Source organism: Symphalangus syndactylus, chromosome 7, assembly GCF_028878055.3.
Source record: "Symphalangus syndactylus isolate Jambi chromosome 7, NHGRI_mSymSyn1-v2.1_pri, whole genome shotgun sequence".
NCBI classification, from domain to species: domain Eukaryota; kingdom Metazoa; phylum Chordata; class Mammalia; order Primates; family Hylobatidae; genus Symphalangus; species Symphalangus syndactylus.
This window is the reverse complement of record NC_072429.2, coordinates 93765604-93780408: the sequence shown is the minus strand read 5'-3', so window position 1 is coordinate 93780408 and position 14805 is coordinate 93765604. Positions and strand designations below refer to the sequence as shown.

Sequence of the window (14805 nt, the reverse complement as noted above, 5' to 3'; positions counted from 1 at the left end):
CCGGACTGGGTAAGCAAAGCTTCCCCTTGGCAGCCAGCTCCATGGAGGAGACAGAGAGAAGGTTCTAGAATTATCCTTAGAAAGACATGGGAGGGCAGGGGCAAGAACGGCAGCCTCTCCCTAGCTCACGTCTCACCAGGGTTGGCTAAGCAGTCCTCCCCTTGCCCCACGAGTGGCAGGACAGCTCCCAACACTTCTCTAGGCTTGAAGTACATGGGGAAAGGCGAGCCTCCCAGGATTCTCAAACAGAAGCAGCCTGCCAGGCTGAGCCATCCAGAAGGTGAGAGCTCCACGTGGGGACTGCTGCCTTTCAGTCAGGGGCCTCCACTCTGAACTGAGTCTCCCGTTCCCGCCGTCTGTCCATGGGACCCCTCCTCATCCTTTGTTTTTATTTAGCGTTAAAGTTTCTCTGAGCACTGTGTTGGCCCTCAACTTCTACAATTTTAGCCAGTTCTTTTTTCCTGCCATCATCGAGGTAGTTTTCAGAAGTGTGCAGGTGTGTGCACACTTACATGAACACATACACAGACCGACGAAGACTGTGCTTTGCAATCTCCAAACACAGCTAGCAGGCTCTGCACCATAAGTGACACTTCCCTCCTAGATAGAGGTGGTGTCGCCACAAGGAATTGTGGGTAACAGGGGAGACAGCCTCAGCTGGTCAGGGTGGCGCCAAAACCTCTCTCAACCACAGAAGGTTAAACCCACTTTAAACCAGTGCTTCCTTAACTGCTGAAAAGTTAAGAAGCACCTGATTAAAATGTAAATTCCAAGAACCCATCTCCAATACCAAAAGCAGAATTTTCCAGAGAGGCCAGGCCATGTCTTCAAGTGCCCCCAGGTGCTTCTTACCATAGGAAAGCTTTCTCTTTTTCAAAAAAACTCAGATACCGCCCACTAGAGATTCCTCTGTTTTCACAGATGGGAGGGAAGGATGGGGAAGGCATAAGACTGGGGAGGGGCCACTAGACTGATGTTTTCCAAACACTCCCCAGGAGGGGTCTGATGTGCAGGAGAGCTTCAGCTGGGCTTTGTAATAATGATTTCTGTGAAGTTTTCTTTCTTCTGAATAAGGTTTTCATCATCATACCTTTTTGAAAAAGCTCTGAGTTATCAAATGCTGTGCTATGCACCGATGAGGCATTTCATGCACATGCCGGCATTCAGTCCTCTCAACACTTTTTGTTGGTTCTATTGGTGTCCCCATTTTCCAGATGAGGAAATCAAGACAGGTTAAATCGTTTGCTTCAGGCCGCTTGGCTGAAAACCAGCAAACTTATTTCCACCAAATCCCAGGCCAGCCGCTGAGTGCCACACTGCTGTGCTCAGCCTGCCCGCGAGGGCCCATGGGGACAGGGTTGTTCTGAGAGCTATGGGGCGCTATTGGTCATATCCCAAGGCCAGTTCCCCAGGAGAAAATGGGGATCCTTCCAAAAGTGTGCACACCTGCTTTGTACTGGCATGGCGGGCCGTGTTGGAAGTACCTTTAGGCCAGTAATTCTTAGTTGACGATACATCAGCATCATCTGGGATCTTATTAAAAATGCAGATATCTAGGTCCTAGCCACAGAGATTGAAACTCAGTCTGTCTGGGAGGCAGTTCGGGAGTCCGCTTTTGTATAAGGATAGCCAGTGATTCTGAGGCAAGCAATTGGAGGGGACTGAGCCGAAGAAAAGGAAGAGAAAGCCCTAAGTAAGGAAATCCCCCCGCCATCAGAATAAGCACCCCTCTTTGAGGGCAGGGGAGGCTGCATCCTGTAGGATATTTTGTCGTTTTCCCCATATCCGGCTAGTTTTGCTTCTCCTTTAAGACCCACCTCCCATGTCACACTTGCTCTGTGTCATCCTTCTCCGTGGCTCCAGGAAGAATTCACCTCAGGAATTTCATAGGCCTTTAAATCCAGGCTGTCCCTGGATTTAAAGGCAAAATCCAGTCACTGGTGCGTTTTCTTTAACCTGTTGGCTCAAATGGTAGTTTTCTCTACCTAAATCTCTGTGGGTAACTTATTCACCCCAAGGTGAATTCACCTTGGGGTGAATAAGTTACAGGTCCTAGGCTGCTGTCTGCTGAGCTGCAGCTGGACAGCCCAAAAGCTGGAGAAAGCCCAGCTGCTGAGCTGAGGCTGGGTGGCCTGAGCAGATGTCCAGAGACTGGCAGGCACTGTTCATGCTCCAGAGGTGATATGCCCACGCCCCACACCCACATAGGCCAAGGCTCCAGGCCCCTTGAGAACAGTGGCCCTGCCAGACCCTTTTCTGTACTGCCTGAGCCTAGTCCAGTGTTAGGGACGTGGTGAGCACTAAATCACAGCATGGAGTGTGACAGCTCCAGTCATGTGGCAGCAGCTGCCAGAGGGCTCTGTGGGCAGGATCAAGGGTGGCACCGGGTTCCCCAGAAGGGATACTGAGGGTGATTATTGGCATCCTTCTTGGGTGTAGGAGGCACTTGCCTGCCACATGTTTGCCAGCTGTGTTCATTCCCTGGGGCTGCGGCAACAAATTACCACAAACTTGGTGGTTTCCAACCACAGAAATTTATTCTGTCATGGTTCTGGAAGCCAGAAGTCCAAAATTAGCATCACTGAGCCGAAATCAAGGTGTTAGCAGGGCCACACTCCCTCCAGAGCCTCTAGGGGAGAAGCTTCCTTTCCTTTTCCAGCTCCTGGGAACCCTAGGCATTCCTGGATTCGTGGCTGTATCACCCCAATCTCTGTCCCCATTTTCCCATGACCATCTTCCCCATGTGTCACAGTTCCCTCTTCTTTCTCTTATAAAGACAGTAGAATCAGGCTGGGTGCAGTGGCTCATGTCTGTAATCCCAGCACTTTGGGAGGCTGAGGTGGGCAGATCCCTTGGGCCCAGGAGTTTGAGACCAGCCTGGGCAACATGGTGAAACCCCAACTCTACACAAAATACAAAAATTAGCCAGGCCCGGTGGTGCACACCTGTAGTCCCAGCTGCTCGGGAGGCTAAGGCGGGAGGATCTTTTGAGCTCAGGAGGTGGAGGCTGTGGTGAGCTGAGATGGTGCCACTGCACTCCAGCCTGGGCAACAGAGAGACCCTAGATTTAGAACCACCCTAAATCCAAGATGATTTCATCTCGAGATTCTTAACTACATCTGCAGAGGTAGCTCATATTCACAGGTACTGGGACATATTTTGTGGGGGCGGGGGGGGACACAATTCAACCCACTGTGCCAGCCTTGCACTAAATAAACATCAGTGGTTAAGTACTTCCTCCCCCCAACCCCTTCTGCATGCAAATCTTTCAACACCTAATGCCAGTACACCTCTGCTTTTACCGTGGATGGGCCTGCCTTGGTGTCAGTTTTGCCTCATTGCAGGCCTCCTCTCCAGCCATGAGGACAGCAGGGGATGTGGAGGGCTAAGAGGGGCAGAAATCCTCCTGCTCCAAAAGGATGATAAAATGAGCACCAAACCAGCTCACTGTGTTGAGTATGCCCAGGGTTGTGCCAGAGTCAGAACCCAGTGCGTGCACGGGAGCCAAGGCCATGGTCAGGTGCCCTTGCCCCACTGACTCATGTAGTCCCCTGTGAGCAGCATGTGCTACCAGCAGCTACGCCTCTCCTGCTCAAAGGGCACCCACATCACAAAAGGCAGTTGTGGTATAGACCAGGCTGCAAAGGCCTGCCCTTCAATCCCCCTCCACCGCCTTCTGTGCAATCTGGCCTGCTACCACTCATTTCACTTTTCTGAACCTCACTGTAAAATCAGCCCAGTGATAATACCTATAGGCTTAAATCCTTTCTCCAGCCAAGCGTCGATAAGTAAATGCATTCTTCCTCACAGCTTTATGGAGCCGGCTAAATGAGTGAGTGTGAAAGCTTCAGGCCCACAGTAGGCATTGCATCAACTTCTCATATGGAATAAAAAGCATCTGACAACACCGCAGGTGTGTCATTCGGTATTCACTGGCCTTAGACACACTCCTTATCTTTAACCTGCACCTGCACACTGGAAACTCCAAAATCTTTACCTTCCTCCTGCATATCTGACTGCCTGGCCCACCTCCATAGTCAAACGCCTCATTCCCCACCCCTCACCTGCTCCTTCCCCTGTCAGCTGGTTCTAAAGGAGTAACACTGCCAGTCCAAACACCTCACCATCCCATCACCTTCTCCCTCTCCTTTACCCCCAAATCAGTCACCAAGTGCTATTGATTCTTCTTCCTTAATATTCCTCCAACCTCTTTCCACATCCTTACGTCCACCTTGTCTTCACATGTTTAAGGCCACATCATTTCTCACCTGACATATTGCAGCAGCTTCCCTTCTTAGTCTATTCCCTAACTTATGTTGACAAGACTGACATTTCTAAGATATGGATCTGATCATCTGCCAGGATGGTATAGAGCCTGTGGGCAAAAGCCCAAATTCCTCAGCAGGGCTGCAAGGCCCCTGTGACTAGCCCAGCCTATCCCTCCAGCTGAATCCCCGCTCCTCTTCCTAAACCACAGCCACACTGAGCCCCACCCTGTCTCATTTCTGCATGACTTTGCTAAGCTGTTGCCTTTGCCTAGAACATTGTTTTATCCATTCCTCATGATTAATGTTATTGACCCTTATTCAATCTCCAAGACTTAGCTCCTTCAGAAGGCCTTCCTCACCTTCTCTCTCCAGGCTCTTATAGCATCTTTTTCTGTGCTTCACACAATAATTTACCAAATTATGTCATAAATGCCTATTACTTATCTGTCTGCCTCACAAGCCACACATCCCTATCCCCTGCCCCAGACTGTGAGCTCTTGGAAGTTAGGGACTCTGTCTCATCTCTCTGTATTCCCACCAAGCACCTGGCCCAGTATCTGTCAATAGCCAGTGCCTTGATAAATGTTTGTTTAGTCTTGAATGCCAAGGACAGAGCAACAGCATGTTGCAAGATATAGAGCCTGTGGTTGATTTTTATTTAAAAATACCATGTTATACCATGAACAAAATGTGAGCAACATCCTCAATAACGTTTTAATGGAACATACCAAAGTGTTCTTCGCGTGGCCATCTCTTCCAAGAGCTTAACGTGAAACTCGACATGGTGAAGGGCTTCCGCTAGGAGACTGGGCTAATGTAGTCCTTCGTAGAACTTTCTGGGATCAGCATCAATACATACAAGAATCATTGCTTAGGCCTGGCGCGGTGGCTCACGCTGGTAATCCCAGCACTTTGGGAGGCCGAGGCGGGCGGATCACGAGGTCAGGAGATCGAGACCACAGTGAAACCCCGTCTCTACTAAAAATACAAAAACAATTAGCCGGGCGTGGTGGCGGGCGCCTGTAGTCCCAGCTACTCGGAGAGGCTGAGGCAGGAGAATGGCGTGAACCTGGGAGGCGGAGCTTGCAGTGAGCTGAGATTGCGCCACTGCACTCCAGCCTGGGTGACAGAGCGAGACTCCGTCTCAAAAAAAAAAAAAAAAAAAAGAATCATTGCTTAAAAAAAGTAGTCAAATAGCATACCCTTAGGAAGCCAAGATTTTGATAGGATCTAGATCACTATCAGCTCAAGGTTAAATTTCCTGAGTAGGGCTCAGAGAACATACATCCTGTGTGGTTTTTTAGAGAAGAATCAAGTGTTTGGGATAGAAGGTGTACAGGTGGCATGGATACATTCTATTTGGAAGGCTGAGCAGCCTGTTAAAGAGATGAAGCCTGCCCTATCTCCACCTGTAGGTAGGTCACAACCTCCTTTGCAGAAACCCTACACTTCAGTTATGCTGGATATTCACTTTCTCTAAATACACTTGCACCTTTCCTTACCTCTGACATTTTCTGGAAGGCACCCGAATGCCCTCTCATTCTAATTTTTACTTAGCAAGGCTCTATTTATATGCCAAGGTCCAACTCATTGTGACAGAGTCATGGAGATAATAATCCCTGTTATCTGTTTCTTCCATATTAAATTTTTGGCTGGGCACTTGGCCACCTGGCTAGCGACTACATTTCCCCATCTCCTTTGTAACTAGATGTGGCTCAATGACCAAGTTCTGGCCAACAGGATATGTGAGCCACTTCTGGGTCCGGGCCCTAAAGCACCTGTTGTATATTCCTCCATCCTCTCCACCCAGCCCATAAGCTGGAGCACTAATGTGGCAATGACCAAGTTTTAGCCGTAGAGATGAGGCCAACACCCTGTGGAACACTGGAGCAAAGCAACAAGGTAGAGCAGAACTGAGTCCCCGAATGACCTTGTGGAGCTGAGCTATCCCAGCAGCCTCAACTGCCACCTATATCCGCACTGACACAGGAGAGAGAAATACAATTATATTTTAAGATTGATCTTATATAAATCACTGTGTTTTGGGGGTCTCTGCACTTTAACTTAGTTATTTATACATCATTTCCTCTGGGAAGCTTCCCTAAGAGCTCTATCTGAAGTCCTGATGTGCGTGTTTGGTGCTAATGCTCTCACCACACTCCACATGGCATCACAGTGAACTCTGTGCATGTTAGTGTGTCCCTAGTGGACTATAAGATTCCTGAGGGCAAAGGCCACACCAGTTTCATTTTTCATATCCACCAGAGTAATTAGCACAGTGTCCTGTGCATGGAAGTCACATTTGTTGAAGAAATGAGAGAATAAACAGTACTTGCCACTCAAATACTCTTTTTAGAGGTGAAACAAAGATAGCAGCAGCAAAGTCAATACACACCATATTTAAACAGAAACCAGAGAGAAAGCAGCTGGCAAATAAGAGGCCCGGTGTGCTGAACTGGGGATGGTAATTCTCCAAAAATAAATGTATTGTGGCAACAAAGCCTGAGGAGACTTAGGGGAAAACACAGATGGTTACTGTGTCCTGGCCCTTCAGCTGAGGTAATAGGAATAAAGCCAGGCTCTGTGTGAGAGACAGCAAGAGAAAGAGAGAGAGAGAAAAGCACAGACATAGATGTGAGTGGTAGACAGAGAGACCCGATGTCACGGAGACATACAGTGAGAAAAGGAAGGATGGAGGGAGAAGAGAGAAAGAAGGGAAGGGGAAGAGAGGGGACAAGAAGAAAGAAACAGGAGAGAAGAGAGATAGAGAGCCACCTAGCACCCCCAAAGCTGTGGCTGCCTTCACCATGTCTGACTTTCAAAGTGCCATCCCCTTTGCCCCCACAAACAAACAAAAAGAGCACAGCGGCTTCTCTTCCTGAGGAATGTGCTGGAATGTTCTGATCGCTGGGTCCTGACTGGTATCCTCAACCTTGGGTCCTGGCTAAGGACTCCACTCCCCACATTCCTTTCTCTTCCTGACAAGACCCCTCCCTCCTCCCTGAGCTCTGTTTCTTCCATGAGGTTAAAGAAAAATGCTGTCGTGGTCCCCTGCCTGCTTACTCAGTGTGTCAAGCAGGAGTTCTCAGCTCCAGTGTGCCATGGAGGGCCTTGGGAAGAGGTCACATACCATTCCCATTCCCAGGTGAGAGTCACATAAAAACCAAGGTTCAAGGTCCAGGCCACACCGCATGCCCACCAGGGGTGGAGAGGCCTGGAAGCTCCTCTGTCCCTCAGGGACTCCACCATCTTCCAGGGCCCAGCAGACACAGCAGTGATTGCAATCATGGCTCCTCTCTAGCGTGAAAGAGTGCTGTCCCTGGAAAGGGCTGGCAGCTCTCTGGCCTGCTATTTCCAGTCCCTACCCCTACACACACACCCTCAGCTGCAGGTCTCTGAGGCCCCTGTGAGGCCTGGCAGCTTCACACTTCACCCCATGAACTTCCTTCCGGGTCAGGCTGGACTCCAGGCCGGGTTCTTCCACTGCCCTTGTGTTGACTACAGGAGAAACTTGAGCCAACAGCTGACCTTGGGCTAGCTCCCTCCTCACATCTGCTTTGGAGATTCCAGTCTCCTCCTGCCCAGGCCTGTCTCTTAGCAGGCCCAGCAGGATGGGCTGGGGAATTCCTGCACCCCAACAGCTTCGTCCCCAGCTCAGTACCTGGACAACATGAATCCACCCCCATTGTCAATAAGCGTCTTTCAGAGCTGCCAGCTCCCTCTGGGGAAGGCCCTTTCCACTCGTTCTTTGAGGCCCAAAGCTGATTCCGAGTCTTATTATAACCGTATTCCCAGCAGGTGTGACACACAGCAGGTGCATAATAAAGATTCCTGGATGGATGACTCAACTTCTGACTCCTGGAATTCTACAGGCCATTTTTTAAAGTCCTCTTTTGTCCAACTCCCATGCAGCTCAGCCTCTTCCTACCATTTCTGCCACAGGCACAGGAGCACTGAGGACCCTGCTTGACCTCCTGGATCAGAAAGGCAGAGAAAATGCTGGGCAGAAGTCAAGGTGTCAGTGGGCTGCCCTCCCTCTGGAGGCTGCAGGGGAGAATCTATTCCTCGCCTCTTCCAATTGCTGGTGGCTGCTGGCACACCTTGGCTTGTGGCCACATTACTCCAATTTCTGCCTCCGTGGTCACATTGACTTCATTTCTTCTGTGTGCATCAAATTTCTCTCTGCTCTGTGATTGCAATTGAGGGCCCCTGGATCAGCAATGTCATAAAAGACCCCAGTTCTTCCCCTGTCTCCTCTCTGCCATCTTTGGTGTGTTGATTTGACCCTTAAACTAATTTTCCTTATGGCCACAAGATAGCTGCCACTGTGTCAAACATTACATGCAGTCTCAATGAAGGCCAGAGATAAAATAGAATCATCTCATCCTTGCCTCTGCCTTAAGAATAAGGAAACCTTTCACAGAAGCCCTCTAGAAGAATGCCCCCTTTCGTGCTTCCTTGGTCCTAATGGGTCACATGTCTATTCCTAAGCCAGTCCCTGGCAAGAAGAATGGAACGACCACCTTTGGCTTCCATTATGGAGATTCGCTCTCTGGGGTGGGAACATCCATACACTTATGTCAAGGAGAACGGATACCTGTTGGGAAGGAGGAAAGAGGGACATGTGTTGGGCAGGCAACCCAGGGACCCTGCAGCAATCTCCGTGACAACTTCTCTTCCTGGTGCCTCTGCCACTCTGATCATTTTTTCTTGGTGTCCTCTTTCTCTGAAGGTACCCTGAATTTTTATTTCCTTGAGTGTTTTATGCCCAGACTTTTTCTGGTCTTACTCCATACCCTCTCCCTGGCAGTCTCATTCACCCCTATCACTTTAATTTCCATGTATAATCCGGAATGACAGCAATGGGGATACATTCTGAGAGATGAGTTGTTAGGTGATTTCATCGCTGTATGAACATCATAGAGTGAATTTACACAGATCTAGATGTTATAGCCTACTACACACTAGGCTGTGTGATGTAGCCTATTGTTCCTAGGCTACAAACCTGTACAACGTGTTACTGCACTGAATACTGTAGGCAACTTTAACACAGTGGTAAGTTTTTATGTGTCTAAATGGAGATAAACATAGAAATGGTACAGTAAAAATATGGTAGCATCATCCTATGGGATCATATACAGTCTGTCATTGAGTAAAATGTTGTTATGTGGTGCATGACTGTATGTCCAGAAGTCCAAATCTATATCTCCTGCTCTTACCTCTCTCTTGAGCTTTGGTGCCAATATAAAACTATCTGCTTCTGACATGAAGCCCCAAGAGATCCTCAAACTCAATGTGTCTAAAACAGAATCGCCTTTCCCTTCCCAGCTTTCTCAAAGTTGTTCTTCCTCTGTCTTGTGTCTGTGGTTTGTGTTAGTGGAATCACCTTCCACTCTTGACTACTCCTTCTACCACATCAAATTAGTCATCAAGCCCTGGGACTCAAGCCTGAAATCTTGAACTCATCCATCCTCCCTATCCTTATATTGTGCGTGGGTTGGAGCCTCATCATGTCTCTCCTGGTGCATCACAACAGCCTCTCACCAGCCACTTTACACAGCCACCCGAACAATATTTCCACACCACAGGTCACATTATGCCCCTCCTTACCCACATCCCCCAGCTTCTGAAGATACCCACTGGACCTTCCATGAGCAGGTCATGCCTTGGCCACACCTTCGCCTCACCCCTTGTCCCCCTCACTCTGCATTCCAACAACAGTGAGCTTCCATAAGACGCCACCTCTCTGAGCCTTTGTGCATGCTGTTTCCACTGCCTGGTATGCCCTGCAAACTTCTATTCTTCCTTTAAAACCTGGCTTAGTCATCACCGCCTCCAGAAAACCCTCCCAGATTCCCCCCTTTTAAAGTGAACCAGTGACTCCTCTGTGCAACAGTTTTCTTCATTCATTCAATAAACATTTCCTGAGTACTTACCATGTGCCAGGCACTGGGTTACAACAAGGAACAAGACTGACGCAGTTCCTGCCCTGCAGAAGGGAGAGGAAAAGGAAACACAGGTTTCTAAGATTGTCGAACAAGAGCAATTGGCATAATGAAGGGAAGGGCCTCGGGGAAGACTTTCAGGGGCACCTGAAGTATAACTAGGAGCTTATCAGAGGAAGGAGAGAAAGGGGTTCAGGCAGAGGGAACAGCATGTGGCAAGGCCTTGAAGTGGGAAGGAACATGGTACATCTGGGAAATATCAAGATGACAAGTCTGAACCTTGTACACACCTAACTTGTTGGGCCCCTCGTACCAGGTTCGCCTGCCCATCTGCCCTACCAGGAGGAACCCCTAGAGGGTGGGCTTCACATCTGACTCACCTCTGCCTCTTCCAGCCACAGGACAGTGCCCAGGGAGAGCTCAGGACGTTTCTGATGAAGTGAAAATGGACCTAACAAAAGTATCACTTGTTATGCTCAGGGTTGAGGTCCAGTCCCAGCTGAGGTCCGAAAGGAGTGGGTGGATGAGCAGATAGCTGAAAGAACACTCGGGGGGCTGAAGGCAGGTGAAATGTAATTTTATTCAGCAGCTCTCTCAGCAGCAGCTTACACTAGCTCTTTTACACTGTTCACCTTTATTTTGGCTGCCTGCTCTGCTCGGCGGCTCCTCTCAGCAGCCAGCTCCCGCACACACCTGCGTGGCCAGCTCTCCATTGCCTTCAGGGTCAGCAGCTGAACTCTTTCTCTCTCAGGCATGAGTAGGCTGAGCTGTGTCCTGGCTCCCCCTGTCCATCTGCAAAGATGGACAGCTCTGGCTCTCTCTCTCTTTCTCTGGGTGCAAGTGCACCTGTACAGAGTCAGCAGGGCAATTATAGCTTTTACAGACAATAGTGGCAGAAGGCCAAGGGATGGCCTTCGCATGTTATGGCTACATGGCTGTGATAACAAGTGGAGTTATATGCCTGCACTCTAAACTCACTGAGTCATGCAGGCCTGGATATCCACCTCGGCCTGTTCTTGACCAAAGCACATCCATATACCTTACACTTGTAAACTGGGAGGCTCTCTGTCCAGGCAAGCTTATCCTCAGGGAAGGGGTTGGGATGGAACTCCCTTTCCCCACCTCATGTTCATGCCCAGACTCCCCAGAAGGCATCTGGCCTCATGGGCAGCAGGAGTGACACTGCCACCACTGACTCCTCAAGGACAGTGCTATGTTGGTGGCCCTCCCCACCACTCCAAATTCGTATGTCGAAACCCTAATCCCCAATGCGAAGATATTAGGAGGTGTGGCCTTTGGGAGGTGATTAGGTCTTGAGGGTGGAACCTTCACAAATGGGATTAGTGCCCTTATAAGAAAAGACATAAGAGAGGTGACCTCTCTGTCCCCATGTGAACAGACAGTGAGCAGTTGGCTGTCTGCAAGCTGAGAAGACAGCCTTCCCCAGAACTCAACCCTGCTGGCACCCTGATCTTGGAATCCCATTCTCCAGAATTGTGAGAAGTGAATGTCTATTGTTTAAGCCACCCAGTCTATGGTATGGTGTTATAGCCTGAATTAGACAGATAGCCACCTGCTAATACATCCCTTCATGCTCCTCTGCCCAGCGAAAGGACATGCAGATCCACCTCATGAGAGAGCTGCAGATGGGAGGATGCTGGATCTTTCTGGACCCCCCTACCCCACTCCACCCCTGCACCCCTTCCTCAGCCCCACCACCTGGCCCTGCCCACTCGAGTGTGCCAAAGACAGCCTGTCCTCTCCTCTCTGAAAATGCCAGGTCCAGGCTGCTCTTTCACATATTTGACACAGAGCCATGTGCCACCAAACCAGCTCATTCCGGCACTTTAAAGGAGGGCCACAGATACAGGCAGAATAAAGCCTGGGCTTCAGGATCCAAGCTGGGTTTTTGGTTGAGCCAATCCCCACACCACAGAGGCCCGGAGTGCCACCACTGGAAAGAGACTTGTTGATCATCCCGTTTTCCCCCACTTCAGACCAGCAGACGGAGGAGGCCCAGAGATGCTTTCTGATCTGTAAAAACTCAGCGATCCAGAGCAGAAGTTCACCCAAGGCCACCTGAATCGCCACGCAGGACTCTGCCCAGTATCCCACAATAGCTCTTGGTGCCCACAGGTGATGAATCAGATAAAAGGGAGGCAAAATAGACAAAGATTTTGCCCAGGGCCCCTAGGAGGCCCCTAGGTGAGACTCCCAGGGAGGGCAGCCCATCCAGGCTGGGGACAGTTAAGCCCTGCAGGAAGGAAAATGTGGACCCTGTACCTACCCAACCCCCACACCAGCTGGGCATTAGCAGAACCTGAGCCGAGAGGTCCTGGAATTATACCCTGCTGTACTCCCGCCTGTACCTGGGGACTCTTTACCTGGGTGGTCCAGGATACCCAATCAAAGCAATGATGACGTCAGGGCAACTTATGAGAATATCTGAAGGATATCCCCTCTTATCCACTTTTTGAGGTTCCAGTTACCTGTGGTCAGCTGTAGTTTGAAAATATTAAATGGAATATTCCAGAAAGAAATAACTTACAAGTTTTAAATTTTGCACCATTCTGAGTACTGTGACGAAATCTCATGCTGTCCCACTGCGTCTTGCCCAGGATGTGAATGGTCCCTTTGTCCAGCATCTCCACACTGTAGACTCTACCTGCCTGTGAGGCACTTAGTAGCCACTTAGTAGCCAGCATCACTGTCAAATCAAAAAAAAACATAGTAGGCCAGGCGCAATGGCTCACGCCCGTAATCCCAGCACTTTGGGAGGCCAAGGTGGGAGGATCTCGAGACCAGCCTGGGCAACACAGTGAGACCCTATCTCTATAAAAAAAAAGAAAAGAAAAGAAAAGAAAAAACATGGTACAGTATATATAGGGTTCAGTACTCTTGGAAGTTTCAGGCATCCGCTAGGGGTCTTGGAACATATCCTGCATGGATAAGAGGGGCCTACAGTATACAGGTCCCTAGAACAATAAGCCAAAAAGATATTTGGAAACACTGAGGGCAGGGGATTTCCATTAAGAGGGTGATGTGGAGTGGGCGTGTATAAATAAGCCTACTATATGCAGACACCCAGTCCCTTTCCATTTTCTTTGATCTTTCTTTTTCACGATCTGCTGGAGACAGAAGACAGGTGCAGCAGCTTCAGGTCCCAGGGAGTTTAAAAAGCAAAATTTCCCACATTTTGTAGGCTGTCAGCCTGAGGCTCCTTCTTACCTGACCTTTCCTTATCTGGCATCTGACCTTTTAAAATGATCTTCCCTTACCTCCCAGCAAGTTTTTCTGCTTCTTCCACTAATCCCTCCCCTCCCCATGGGAGAGTGACTAATCAGCACTGTTCAGGAGGAGATGGGGCACCCATCAGAATGCCCAGGGGGCCCTCGAACCCAGGCCCTAGTGAGGATGGGCTCCCTGCTCCTCCGTGTGCCACTACAACATGAGAGTGAGGTCTGGAATCTGCTTTGGTGATGCGAGTGGAGGTCCGCTGAGGAATGGGCTCTAAGGACAAAACGAAGTGGTTCTTAGACTTTCCATAGTAATGGAGGCTCCCACCCACGGGCATGACAGCTTTCTCTATGAACTGGAGTCCTCGTCGACACCTCTCCCTGAATTAGAAGTGTTTAGGACCACGTGTCTTCTCCCCAGCCAGGCTCCTCAGTGAGGGAGTGACCAGCTCCCTTCAGGTTTCCATCCCCTTCGTGAGTGTGGCAGATAGCCACCTCCTGATCCCCAGTACCTGTGGCTGCCACTGATACAGAAAAGAGGGAGGGGCACTTTGCTGCTGGATCCAGGATTCTGAAATGAGGAGATGAGCCTGGATTATCCAGGTGGCCCTAATAAGGCGGAGGCATACACAGGAGAGGAGAAGGCGATGTGACCGTGGGGGCAGAGACCGTGACCACAGCCAAGAAACGCTGCAGCCGTCAGAGGCTGGAAGACTTAGATTCTCCCCTAGAGCCTCCAGAGGGAGCGCAGCCTGCCAGCACCTTGATTTCAGCCAGTGACACTGACTGTGGACTTCTAGCCTTCGGAACTGTAAGAGAAGAAATGCCTGTTGTTATAAGCCACCAGGTTTGCAGTAATATGTTACAGGAGCCACGGGAAACTAAGTCAGTGAGTGGCCTCATAGGATTCTTTTCTATTTATTCATTCGACAAACATTTAGCAAGTGCCATACATGCCAGGCACTGTCATAGGTGGCAAGATGCAGCTGTGAACAGGACAGGGCAGGCCCTGCCCCATGGAGCTGCAGCCCAGTCAGATAATTGCCTGAAAGAGCGATGCTTCCAATAATTACGGACGAGCATCACAGGGAAGCAGGAAGCAAAAATGGCAGCTAAAAAGCCACACAGACCTCCAGAAAATAGTGCCAATTCCTGGACAAATTATATACAAATGCACTTGTGAAGACAGATGTCACCTTCAGAGAAAACACAAGACTGTCTAGATCCTAGCTGCACCCCAGAACGCCTGAGGGAACAGTACAGGTCAGACGGAGTGGGCAGAGTCCCAGACACACTGCCTTTCTTCCCCTTCAGGGGGTTCAGCCTCCTGCAGAGGAGCCAGGTACAGCCATGGCC

General features: G+C 49.7%; 1 long non-coding RNA gene across 1 annotated transcript; it reads left to right on the top strand.

The window, feature by feature from the left end:
- Positions 1-223: 223 nt before the first annotated feature.
- Positions 224-8513, top strand: LOC129486628 (uncharacterized). Its single transcript, XR_008659037.1, has 3 exons — positions 224-280; positions 7255-7413; positions 8211-8513. It is a non-coding gene; the product is annotated as an uncharacterized lncRNA (long non-coding RNA).
- Positions 8514-14805: the final 6292 nt, after the last annotated feature.